Below are 14829 nucleotides of genomic sequence, written 5' to 3'. Positions count from 1 at the left end.
ATGACTACCTCACCGATGGAAGAGGCTAATGGTGATGGCGACTTCAATGGCAAGGAAAAAATATTTAGGGTTTTTTAATTTAGGGGTTGGTATTTGATCCAATTATTGATAAAAATTTATGTAAAATAATTTAATTAATATTTATTTTAAATAATTTACCTTTAGATTTTTAACTAATTTATAATTATAAGTTGAGTCCTTTATAATTTTAAATTTTTATAAATTAAATTAATATTGCTCAGCGGTGCTCGTCTAGCTTTGTAGAATTTTCCATTAGTAAAACAATGTTTTAAACGCATAAAAGTTAGGATAAACGTTTTTGTCTCTTATGCCTTAGATTAACACACTAAATCAATTAAAAGTGTGTTTCTTGATATTACCTCTATATCCATAAAAGAAACAAACCGAGTTTCTTGTGAATGATTTTCAGTAGATTTTCGTCTTTCGTCGCAACATAGACAATAATAATTATTATCGTAATAACGTTTAACAGCAGTTGGAAATTGATTCTAAATTGTTAGAAAATAAACTACAATAAAACAAAGCATTAGCATTGATTGTAAAATATAAAACGAAATATATAAGCAAAGAACCAATCAGATGTGTCGTGATATTAACTACTGCATTAGACATGAATTTGTCTTGATGTGTGTAATCGCTACAATAAACGACTGACCCTCTCCGAGATTTGCAAGACTCTCCAAATTTTGTGCACCAGAAAGATGGAACGAACTTTGATGATATTGCTCTTCTCTTAACTCAAAACAACATTCACAAAAAGATTAAAGGAAGTGTTTCTAAAGAAAACAATTATTTTGGGATAACTCAAATAAATGAAATTATTCACTATTTATAGGTTAAATAGTAAGAACAAAATCATTATTTCTAAAGTACAATTTAATTCTATTTAAAAGAGAATTAAAAGACATTTAGAAATAGATTACAATTTGAGCAACAATAAATCTTTTGGAAATTATTGAAGACCAACTATATATGAAACGGCTATAAATAAAGGCCTATCCAAATGATTAATAGTTTCCAATGCATAGTGAGGAAGGAATTTGGACTTGCAGAAAATATGGAATAGAGTTTGAATTCGAGTTTGATTAATCTTTGAAACAAATATATAATGTTTGTGATGTAAAACATGCATGATGCGTATAGTCAATAGATATGATTGGTAAATAGATATGATTGGTAAATTTATTTCGAATATCATGCCTTTTCTTAGATGAAACCAATATAATTTAGGGTAAATTATTGTTTAGAACCTAAACTATCAGTTTTGGTCTATTTTAGTATCTAAACTTTTATTTTTTTTAAATCATCTATAACATTTAGTTTTTGTTTTATTATGGGTATATTACATCATTCATCACTCAACTATCTTCTCATTCCTATTTTGGAACTAAAGTTTAAAACTTTTCAATTTAACCACTCAACTTTCAAATTGCTCCTATTTTAATCACTCTAATTTATTTTATTAAATTTTTTTATGACATTTATTATTATTATTATTATATTAATATATAATAAAAATTAAAAAAAATTGAAAGTTAGAGTGATTAAATTAGGAGTAATTAGCAAATTAAGTAATTAAATTTTTTTAAAAAAATTAAACTTTAATGACCAAAATAGGAGTGAGAAGATAGTTGAGTGATGAATTATACAATTTCCCATAAAAATGTGTCATGTGCAAATCGCCCATTAAGTTTTTAATAGCGAAGTACTAAAAAAACTAAATGTTAGGTATGATTTTGAAAAAAAAATAAAAATTTAGCAGAACAAAACTAATAGTTTAGATACTAAACGCGTAATTTACCATATAATTTATGAAGCTAGATTGTAGCAAAATATATAATTGGTTTTAAAATGATTTTAAATATTCTTTTCCTTAAACAAAAGTCGACAATGGCAAATATATTTTTGAAAAATTAACTTCGATGCCACATGACATGCAACAAATTACCAAATTTTGGAAAGAAAATCTTTCAACGAAATATAAAAAAATGATATTGAAAAGTATTTTGATAGTTTCTTTTGATATATCATAACTCAACGATGTTTAACACTTACAATTAGAAAAAATCAAAGAAATTTGGTTTAGTTTGTTTTGAGTTAAAAATATATATTTTAAGTTGAGTTTAATATTTAAATTATTTATGCTTAGATACAAAAGAACACATCAAATGACAAAAAAATTATATAAAAAATTCATAAATATATAACGAACTAACAACAAAAAAGAGGAAGGACAATTATATTATACATGTCAAGTTGTTATTCGAAAGATTAATGTGTTCAAGAGAAATCATATTTCCAATAATTGGTTGAATTGTACCCAAAATAAATGCGTTAAAACAGTCTGATGAAATAATTATGTTATGTCTTGATGAGTATAGTAGTGTGATTGAATATCTTTATGTTTATATTTTTAAAATTTAAGTAATTTTATTTGTTTCGCAACTAGAACTAGAACTGTTTTTTTTATTAAACTGAGGTGATTACAAGATAATATATGTTATAAATATTCTATGCTATTTAACAATAAACGCTAAGACACTTTTGTGTTCGAACATGGGACCTTTAGGAACAACAATCATCCATTTAACCACTAAAGTAGCTTGATTCGTGCAACTAGAACTATAACTTATATACTCTATTTGTCTCGTATTAAATAATATGAAATTTATGAATACGTACAATTGGTTTAATGGCCTCCACATCCTATTGCAGGCAACAACATTATATTAAAAAAACATCAAGCCACTCTTATATTGCCTCTACTTTAGTTTGGTAAGAGTTACCCTTATATTGCCTCTGCCACTGCTTGAATCGACTCCTTACAAGGCACTCTCTAAGGGATCCTTACAAAGCACTCCTTATATTGGTTTAGTTGTATACTAGTAATGGCCACATGGTTACAAGGCACTCTCCTTACAAGTCATTCTCTAAGGGATTGTTACAATGGCTCGATGTAAGAGTTTTCTATTTCGGAGTATGCAAGTGTGAGACTGATGATGAATTAAATCCTACTTAACTCACTCTAAACCATGTTCCGTTGAATCCTAATATGCTTCTTGAAGTAAACAGTGTTAGAAATGACATCTATGCCGATGGTGCATTGACCCTTTTAAAAAGGGACCGGCTAGACAAAAAATTGAAGAATCCACTTTTATGAGCACGGATAGCATAATGCTAACGGGGAGTGTGCAGTTTGAGGTTTTTAATAAGGATGTCTTGATGTAATACAATTCAACATCATATTTAACCTTGCATCTTCAACCTTTCATAATAATCAAAGGGGATTTTCTCTAACTTATTCTTTCTCTATACCATAGTTATGATAATAGTTTACATACATTACATTTATAGTTATGATGATGCTATTATGTGATGTATGAAGTTACTATTATGAATCACATCTTTATACGTTTATTACTTTTAATACTTAGCTTATATTATGCTTTCTTTTGTAGGTACATACGCAACCACATGATGGGAGCTAACTTAAGCTAACATTGGAGTCCAAGAGCTATGGAAACATGACTAGGACAATTCTAGGACAACTCAAGATCAATTTTGAGACAAAGTTGTCAGCTACCCTCCGAGGTCGTAGTAGACTTGAGCTGAACTTTTAAGCTAGCTTGACATCTCATTTCAGCTGGAGAGTCACACCATCATCACCACCACACAGAGTACTTCAAATATGGCCTAGGTCAATTTTTTTGGAATCGTACCTTTTCGCAAATAGTTGTCATTCCAAGAGGTGCCTTTTCACAAGGAGTTGTTCAAAGACTCACCTATATGTCACTCATCTATGACCATCTCATCTTAAGCTCATACACATGGAAAGTAGCTCAAATGATGAAAGGTTACCTTACACATAATGTAACCTTTCATGACAACTTGCTGCCCATTAGATGCCATGACACCTAGATGCACGTTGGTGAGCTTGTTGTAGTCAAATGGAGCTTAATTTGCGAGAAGACATGAGGCAGCCTTCACCACCATTCGACCACACCCTTAGCACATGCCTAGCACATGCCCAAGGCTTGCCGCCAAAGTGAAGGAGTACTTAATCAATCGGCCAAGGGAGATGTTTCTTCAATTCCAACCGAATGGTCATACTCCTATATGAAGAGTTAGTCGAACCAACACCAAGGCCAAGGGACATCATCATTCATCCAAACATGATGCACTTTTAAATTATGTACTTAGCTGAATACGCATGTAATTATTCAGCCAGCCCTTCCAAATCCTATAAATAAGAAGGCTTATTAATTTGTAAACTCAACCCTTTTGATTAATAGAAACTCTTTGTGAGATATTCTCTCTTGTAAGTTCTTTAAGAACTTTATCGATTAAACAAACTTTGTAAGTTTGTGGCATCAATCCCTTTCCTTGATACTTTGAGTTCCTAGGAGGGTTCAAGTCCCAACATACCACCCCTTACTTAAGTTTATAGAGAACGGGGATAAGCTTTCTATAGCTTTTCTTCTTCTTTGGCTTATTTACGATAATATTCTAAACCATCACCATCTTCTTCACGCCAACACCATTACCATTTCATTACCATTGACGTCTTCCTTTACCCGTCATTGAAGTAAGGCCTAACAACATCATTGGAGGCCAATTCATAAACCATTGAAGGATACTTTTTCATCATTTTCGCAACCCACTTTGATAATCTTTTTATTTCTTTATTTCTTCTTAAATTCATTTCTTTCATTCATTTCTTATTCCATTAATCATTTCTTTCATTACTTGTGCAGATTACTTATAAATTCAAGTGTGGCATTTGGTGTCTCTCTTAGATCGGGAAACAACAAGGATGCCAACTTCTCCATCATTGAAGAAGCTTGGATAACGTTACATCAAGAAGTATTCAGAGCTTATTTGGATTGACATTCAAAGTGTTGCAACAAAAAAAAAGAAAAAAAGAAAAGAAAAGAACTCCTACATCAAATTTGGAGTACAAAAAATGGAAAAGAATAAGAAAGAAGGAATTCAAATCAAAGTTACAGCAAAGAAAAGTTACCCTTAGCAAAAGGAGGAATGGAGAAAAACTGATTTCAACTTTGCATGAAATGAAAGGTATAATTCATAAACGTTTTATTCCTGTCCATAATCACCGAGACTTGTTTCAAAAATTACAAAATCTTAAACAAGGCCAAAGGAGTGTGGAGGACTACTATAAAGAGATGGAAGTAGAAATGATTCGAGTCAACATTGAGGAGGATAATGAAGCAACCATGGTTATAGTCCTTGCCGAACTTAATCCAGAAATTTCCAACACCTTGGAGTTGTACCATTACATTGAAATAGATGAGATAATGCAAATGGCAATGAAGATAGAAAGAAAACTGAAGAGGAGGCATACATCCCGCAATGTTACACCCACACCCTCAAAATGGAGTCCAAACAACATAAAGAAGTCTTCTCCTTCTCCTATCAAAGAATAGGTCGAATATTGAAAGGCTCAGTAAGTGAACAAAGACCCTAACCGAGGAAAACAAACCACTAAACGTTCAAGAGACATTAGGTTTTTTAAATGTCTTGGGAGGGGCCATGTATCTACACAATGTCTAACTGGAATACAATGCTTTTACTTAGAAATAGTGATATTGAATCCGAGTCTAAAGAAGAAGAAAAAGCACCAACAGAAGTCAATTAAGAAACGACAATTGCGGATTCCGTTGAAGGAGAAGCTCTGGTGGTTAAAAGAAGTCTAAGTGAACAAGTAACGAAAGACAATGCACAACGAGAAAACATGTTTTATACGCGATGCCATGTGAATGAAAATGTTTGTTTTATTATCATAGATGGTGGAAATGTTACTAACGTAGTCAACACAATCATGGTGAAAAACTTGGCTTGAAAACAATAAAGTACTCGAGTCCCTATAAGCTATAATGGCTCAATGAACGAGGGGAACTCAATGTTAACAAACAGGTGATAGTTCCTTTCTCAATTGGAAAAATACAAGGATGAGGTTATGTGTGATGTTGTCCCTATGCATGCTAGTCATCTACTTCTTGGAACACCATGGAAATATGACAAAAGGACTATCCATGATTGTTTGACCAATCAATACTCGTTCAACAATGGAGGGAAGAAGAATATCTTTACTCCTTTAACGTCGAAACAATTTCAGAATGATCAAATCAAAATGAAACAAAGTATTGAGGCTATGTGGAAAGGAAAAGCATCAGCAAGCATGAAGGAAATTGATCTAAAAACAAGTGCTTATTCTTCAAAGTGCTTGATACGTGAATTCCTATTGACAAAATGCAAGGTTGAGGATGAATATTCTAACTTTGAAAATGTAGAATTTTTCTTTGACTTGCAGGATATACCAAGCGACACCATTTGTCAAATTGAAAGATTAGGAGATTTGACCTTTGAAAATCCAAAAGATGTGTCTAATGATCAATAAAAGGATGCAATTATTCATTCAAAGAATATGATCTTAGAAGAACCAATACACGAGACTCATGAGGATTCAATGAACATGCCGATTGGAAAGTTATGGGACATCACTTTTGGAATATCAAGGAACCTAACCATTCAAAACAATATGTCATGGACATATCTCGAACAAGTTCCTATTGAAGAGATCTCCATTGTTGATAAAGCAACAACTATTGGATGGAGGGATATTGGAGAGAAACCACCTTTCAATTTGAGGATAAATCGCTTTAAAGAAAGGGGATGGTGTTATACAATTCGACATCATATTTAACCTTGCATCTCCAACCTTTCATAATAATCAAAGGCGGATTTTCTCTAACTTATTTTTTCTTTATACCATAGTTCTGATAATAGTTTACAAACATTGCATTTATAGTTATGATGATGATATTATGTGATGTATGAAGTTACTATTATGAACCACATCTTTATATGATTATTTCTTTTAATACTTAGCTTATATTATGCTTTTTTTGTAGGTACATAGGCGACCACATGATGGGAGCTAACTTAAGCTAGCATTGGAGTCCAAGAGCTATGGAAACAAGACTAGGAAAATTCTGGGACAGCTCAAGATCATTTTGGGATAAAGTTGTCAGCTACCCTCCAAGTCCATAGCTGACTTGAGCTGAAATTTTAAGCTTGCTAGACATCTCATTTCAGCTAGAGAGTTGCACCATCATCACCACCACCACACAGAGTACTTCAAATATGGTCTAGGTCAATTTTTGTGGAATCGTACCTTTTCGCGAATAGTTGTCATTCCAAGAGATGCCTTTTCACAAGGAGATGTACAAAGACTCACCTACATGTCACTCATCTATGACCAACTCATATTCAGCTCATACACATGGGAAGTAGCTCAAATGATGAAAGGTTACCTTACACATAATGTGACCTTTCATGACAAGTTGCTGCCCATTGGATGCCATGACACCTAGATGCACGTTGGTGAGCTTGTTGTAGTCAAATGGAACTTAATTTGCGAGAAGACATGAGGCAGCCTTCACCACCATTTGGCCACACTCTTAGCACATGCCTAGAACATGCACAAGGCTTGGCGCCAAAAGTGAAGGAGAACTTAATAATTCGGCCATGGGATATGTGTCTTCAATTCCAACCGAATAGTCATGCTCCTACATGAAGAGTTAGCCAAGCCAACACCAAGGCCAAGGGACATCATCATTCATTCAAAATCATGCATTTTTAAATTAAGTTATGTACTTAGCCGAATAGGCATGTAATTATTCGGTCAGCCCTTCCAAATCCTATAAATAGGAAGGCTTATTCATTTATAAACTCAACCCTTTTGATTAATATAAACTCTTTGTGAGATATTCACTCTTGCAAGTTCTTTAAGATCTTTATCGATTAACTTTCTAATTTTGTGGGGTCAATCCATTTTCTTGATACTTTGAGTTCCTAGTTTTTATAACTAGGTTCAAGTCCCAACATACCACCCCTTACTTAAGTTTATAGAGAAGGGGGATAAGCTTTCTATAGCTTTTCTTCTTCTTTGGCTTATTTAAGATACTATTCTAAACCATCACCATTTTCTTCACGCCAACACCATCGCCATTCCATTACCATTTCATCACCATTGAAGTCGTCCTTTAATCGTCATTGAAGCCATCCTTTAATCGTCATTGAAGCAACGCCCAGCAACATCATTGGAGGCCAATTCATGACCATTGAAGGGTATGTTTTCATCATTTCTGTAGCCCACTTTGATAATCTTTCTATTTCTTTATTTCTTCTTAAATTTATTTCTTTCATTCATTTCGTGTTTCATTAATCATTTCTTTTATTACTTGTGCAGATTACTTATAAATTCAAGTGTGGTATTTGGCATCTCTCCTAGATCGGGAAACAACAAGACTGCTAATTTCTTCATCATTGAAGAAGCTTTGATAACCTTACATCATGTCTGATGCTACTTGGGGTTTTAGAGTTGTGTGATATTAAGAATCCAATAAATATAGAGAAAATGCATGAATATTATTTAATTACATAAAGCTGCAATACATTGCTTTTATAGCACTCAAGTACTCACATCGTTAGATCTAACAGCCTAACTACAAGGTTACCAGCCTAACAAACCTAGGCTTAGCTCACATACATCAGGACGAATACTACACAAGTGAACCCTAGCACACACCATGCACGTGAACTCTATAATTCATGCATGTTATCTTTCAACATTCGTCATGCGTCTTCATCTCCTTCCTTTAATAAACAAACATTGACTCTTTCGCGAAACATTACAAATGTTGCTTCGGATAATGGTTTTGTTAGCCTATCTGCAACTTTATAAGAAGTAATAACATAACGAACACATAACTCATTTTCTATATTTTTTTCCTCACAAAATGAACATACAAGTCAATGTGTTTAGCTTGAGCATGACGAACTGGATTTGTACTCAACGCAATCGCACTAGTATTATCACACCAATGATGGGTTTCTTGTGCCATAACATTCCAAGATCGGAAAAGAGTAACTGCGATATTCAGCCTCCATGGTCAATCTTCGCATTTTATGACATAACATTATCACCAACAATCACACAATGCCTGAACATAGACCTTCGATCATCAACACATCCTCCCCAATTAGCATCGCAATGCCACTTTAGACAGTGAAAAAAACTACCCATAATCCACAATTCCTGCCAAGTACCACAAGATCTGTTTGGCAGCTAACAAATGACACTCACACAACTCATGCATGAACTGAGCTACCTTGCTCACATTATATGCAATATCAGGCCTCGTGTGATAAATATATAACAATGCTCCAACCATGCTTCAAAAATCTCGAGCATTTACTAGTATGTCTCTTTCATCACGATGAAGTTTGGCATTCAGAATCAAGAAAGTGGTAGTTGGTGTAGCCTTAGTCATATTTGTCTTCTCCTGAAGTTCTAATATAAAGTTTTTCTGATTTAGATCTAAGGATTCATCACATCTTAGAACCTCAATGCCTAAGAAATAGCGAAGATCATTGAAATCCTTCAAACAAAAATTAGCACTGAGCAAATTCACCACCCGTTCAATCTCGACAACTGACTGTCCTGTAACAAGGATATCATCTACATATACGAGAACATATGTATACACGCCCTGATTATAAGAAACAAATATGAACACATCAGGCTTCGACACACGAAACTCTATTTGCACGAGGCGATCATTCAACTTGGTATGCCAGTTCATAGGTTTCTAACGGAGCCCGTAAAGAGCTCTTTGTAGCTTGCAAACAAACTTGGTGCCATCTGAAGCAAATTGTTTGAACCCATGCGGTTGTTGCATGAAAACATCCTCACTTAAATCACCAGTAAAAAAGCATTGTTAACATCCACCTATCACAGAGGCCATTTGTTCGTAACAACAAAGGACAAAACAACATTCATGGTTGGAAACTTTATCACCGGGCTGAAAGTTTCTTTGAAGTCTTGACCAGGAACTTGTAAAAACCCTTTGGCAACTAGACGTACTTTTAAACGATGAACATTGCCATCGATATTTTTCTTCAACTTGAACAACAACTTGTAACCAACTGCTGTTCGCTCAACTGGTAATGGTACCAACATCCACGTACCGTTTAGTTGAAGAGTAGCTAAACTCATCACGAACAATAACTGCCCAGTTACTAGACTTCATGGCTTGAAATATATCAACAGAAACAGTAGCATCTAACTCGCTAATGAACACTCTCGACTTGAAAACACGACACTTGCTCCTTGTAAGCATGAGATGCCTATTAGTAATAGGCAAATCATTGTTACCATTCAATTCTTCAACAAGAGATGGAGCAACACCATCACCATTGTCATCACTAGTAATAGAATCAGTAGTCGGAGATTGTAAGTTAACAGAAGCAACAAGAGAACCAACGGCATCGCCTGAATCAGAACCTATGAATATAAAACCATGAACGGTGTCATCCAAAACAATAGTTGTTTGGGACGGAGCACTAGCAGCTGACTGTGACAGTGCCACCACTTTAGAACATAACTTGCGGTGTTCAACAACAACTTCAAGCACCGCTGAACGTTGGGGTAGTGTAGCACTACTACCTTCACACTACGTCTTCTTTGCAAAAGAAAAGACAAGTTCATCAAACTTTACATGTTTACTATTAAAGATGCTTCCATCCGATCCAAGGAACTGGAACACTCGATGTTGGGAACTGTAACCCAAAAACATGCATATTTGATACTGAGGCATCAGTTTGTGTGGTCGAAAGGCACGTAGGTGCAATAAACATCTGCAACCAAAAACCCAGGAGGCTTGCAGTCTGGCTTCTTCCCAAATAACTTCTTAAAGGGAGAAATTTTCCTAACACCTTTTTTGGAAACCTACTCACAAGATGAGCAGTTGTGGTGACTGCGTATGACCAAAAATGAATTGGGATACCGCCTGAGCCAATAACACCAAGGCCAATTCAATCAAGTAGTGATGCTTGTGCTCAACAACCCATTTTGCTCGAAAGTATGGTGACAAATAACTCTATGAAAAACACCTTTCTGAGCTAATTCATTCGACCAGTTTCTGTACTCTCTTCCCCAATCACGCTAAACAACGTTGATTGGTAAGGAAAATTAAGTCCTAAACATACTTTTAAACAATCAAAAAGAATCAATAGCCTGAGACTTGTCTTTCAACAAATAGACCCACATATGCCTTGTACAAGTATCCACAAAAGAATTATAGTATCTAAAACCAGACGAAGGCTAAGGTAAAGGCCCCTAAAGATCAATGAACACAAGCTGAAAAGGCACATCATAGACTGTTGTAGAATCAATAAAAGGTAACTTGTGACTTTTACCCAAACAATAAGCAAAACATGTGTTATTCATATTAGTTGGAATGTTTACATCAATGGAATTACAAACAGATTTCAAAGTATGAAAATTTTGGTGTCCTAATCGTCTATGCCAAAGCTCAAAGGTACTGCAAGAAGCAGTGGTCGAATGAATCTCTACCTTATTAAAATTATTAGGTTTACTATCCATAAAAAATGTATAGAGACCACCTCTTTTCTTCCCTTAAAGAAGAACCTTGCCAATCACCTCATCATGAACGCAACACGTTTTAGCATGAAACTTGGAAAACACATGATTATCCCTAGCAAGCTTCATCACAAAGAGTAGATGCTTAGTTATTTTAGGCACATGCAACAAATCAGTAAGTAATAAGGCTTAAGACACAACGTAGAGTGACCAACCATATTCACATTAAGAGAAACTTTATTCCCAACCAAGAGATTATATGGACCATCAAAATCAATGGATGAGCAATGTTGGAAGCATCGGGTGTTACATGATGAGTGGTACCTGAATCCAAAACCCATTGAGTATACGAGGAATAAGCCATATAGGCTTGAGGCATGCCACCAGTCTGCGATGAAGTAAAACCACTTTTGCTAGCACAATAAGTACAAGCAGTATTGTCAAAGCTAGCATAGTTAGCACTACTAGACTATTCCTTGTATCGTGACAGAGAAGTATTAACAAGAACACCTACAAAGTCGTGATCAAAATTATACCAACAACTATCAATCGAGTGACCATTCTTACCACACAGCTGAAACTACAGTTGAGCAGTACCTATGCCACTAGATTGTCCACCATACATCAAGGCTTGATGATGTTGCTTGTGATTACGCGCACTAGTTGATCCAGTAGAGTTGGTGTGCACTTTTCCCTGAACAACATTTACAGTCATAGGAAAATTCTCAATCTAAGCATCAAAATCGGCTAGTTGTATTTTCGCGTCTACCAGCATTGATTAAACCCGATCAAGAGTAAGCATTTATGGGCTGGTAGTTATCACGGCCATAAACGACTGAGACACAGCTACCACACGATGCTAGATCATCGCAAACTTTCTTAATACGAGTGAGATATACACACATCGAATCATCACCCTTCCTCAATGATTAAAGCTTGTAGTGCATGTTCATCACCGTAGTCGTGGATTTATTGGCAAAGAACTACACAACGGTGCTCCAAACAGTCGCATTTGATTCAGCACCGAAAAATTGAGGTAAATAAGGGGCACTCATCGTGGATAGAAGTAACGAGTCAAAAGCACTATCTTGTGCCATGAAATCATCAAAAGCCTCATTGACAAATGATTCACCACTCACATCGACCACAATTTCAGGTGGAATCGACATCGTTCCATTTAGCAGCCTCTCTAGACGGTGACTACGAATTGTGAGAAGGATTTATTGTTTCTAGAGAAAAAAGATCGTCTCGTCCAGGACAAAGCTCACCTTTTTTATTCGTAAACATTTTGATCGGCGACGATGGACTCCAGCGAGCTGAACAGCTATGGAAACCATGAACCGCTCAGAGACATCATGACAAGAATAAACCCCAGAACCTTTAGCGAAAGATACCATATTAAAAAACCAAGAAATATGGAGAAAATGCACGAATATTATTGAATTACAAAAAGCTACAGTATATTGATTTTTTAAAGCACTCAAGTACTCACACTGTTAGATAAAACAACCTAACTACAGGGCTAACAGCCTAACAAACCTAGGCTTAGATAACACACATCAAGACGCATACTACACGTGAACCCTAGCACACACCATGGACGTGAACTCTATTATGCATGCATGTTATCTTTCAATATGTGACAGTAACGGTTGCACCGAAGAGTCAAGAGGAAGTGGCCCGATGTAGAACATGAATTGCGAATTATCTTTAACTTTGGGCACTGGTTCTGTCAAGGCCAAACAATATCACAGTGCAGGATCAGCTTCACCCATTGTTGAGGTCTATGTTGCTAGGTCATTCTCAGGCAGTCCAATTATATTAACTACAACTTTACAACCTATTGTAAGGAAAAAGAAAATTAAAGGGATATTGGATTTTATACTAGAGTATGGCATAATTGATATGTTATCCTATCTATTCATCATATGCCCTAAATGGTTCCCTATATTGTTCATTGTCTAACGAAACTCCTTACTGAAAATCAATCTTGCCTTTAGTTCAATTGATAGGTACACACATTTAATTCGAAAGGTAGTACTCGGATCGGACTAAGCTGTGTGGCATTGCTAACGGTTTCAAAGTTCAACGGCCCAAATCTTGAGTTAGCTTGCTAATTAGTTTCAAAATTCGTGTCTATCCTAGGACCGCATAACACAGTGGATTAGCCCATCTGACTTCCGAATGGAAGGTCGTGGGTTCGGCCCCCGTCGAGGTTGGTAGAATATTAAATGGATAAATTACAAATTTAGTAATTCAATCTTTTATTTTACTCGTTGTACTTTTAATTTTTTTCATTTTACTCATTAAATTTAATATATTAAATTTTGTCTCTCTATGATGACATGAATTATTTTATTATTTTTATTTTTATGATGCGGCAAATTATTAATATTTAGTTTTAAATATAATTTAAAATAATAATAATAATTAAACGATTAAAACACCTAATTCTCAACCCCAATTCTCCACTCTTTTTATTTTGGTTTCGTCCAACCCTCCACCTTCCTTAACTAGGTTCTTTTTCAACTTATTTTCCCAATATATTCTTCTTCTTCTTCCATGTCGCTACCTTTTGCAAGATTAGTTGATGAGGGAAAAAAAAAACAGAAAATATTTGATTCGGGTGGTGTGAATTCACCGTCGGAGATGGCTAATTCAACCATCTGATTCCATGAGTCCCACCAAAGATTCCATCAACGAAGAAGTCATATATTCCAAGTGATTCTTTTTGGTTTCCATCTTGTAGTCTTTCGTCAACGACTATGGGCTTGCATGACATGATTTTTTATTGCTCTCATCGATGATTCAATCGACGTGCGAACAAGCGAGGAAATAGAATGTTTTCAGCTGACAATCGATGGCTTGTATATCATCGAAAAATAAGGTGGAATGGTTTATTCTAGGAGCCAAAAGTTGTTGGGGTTGGGGATTTGAGAAATTATTTGGGGATTAGGTTTTGGTGTTAAATTTAAGGTATAACTTAATATTATTGATTTTATTTTTTCTATGATAACCTTATGACATTAAAATATTAATAAAATTTGTCACTTCACATGAAAATAATAATAAAATAATTTACATCATTGTAGAGTGACAAAAATTTCAATTTATAAAGTTCAATGAGTAAATTAAAATAATTTAAAATACAGTAAGTGAAATAAGAGAAAGAAAATAGTTCAGCTACTAAATTTTTGATTTTCACATATTAAATTCTAATCCTACATTGTATAAGGACCGCATAGTGCATGGAGTAGCGCGCCTAATTTCAGATCAGAATGGCGTGGGTTGGACTCCCATTGTGGTTATTTTATTTGTTTTTTTTTGGTACTCCAAATCCA

The 14829-nt window shown here is 34.8% G+C and overlaps 1 pseudogene; it reads left to right on the top strand.

The window, feature by feature from the left end:
• On the top strand, window positions 1–13453 carry LOC120170144 (annotated as a pseudogene).
• Window positions 13454–14829: the final 1376 nt, after the last annotated feature.

Source organism: Hibiscus syriacus, unplaced genomic scaffold (assembly GCF_006381635.1).
Source record: "Hibiscus syriacus cultivar Baekdansim isolate YM2019G1 unplaced genomic scaffold, ASM638163v2 tig00111772_pilon, whole genome shotgun sequence".
Classification (NCBI taxonomy): Eukaryota; Viridiplantae; Streptophyta; class Magnoliopsida; order Malvales; family Malvaceae; genus Hibiscus; species Hibiscus syriacus.
This window is presented reverse-complemented; position numbering and strand designations above follow the sequence as displayed.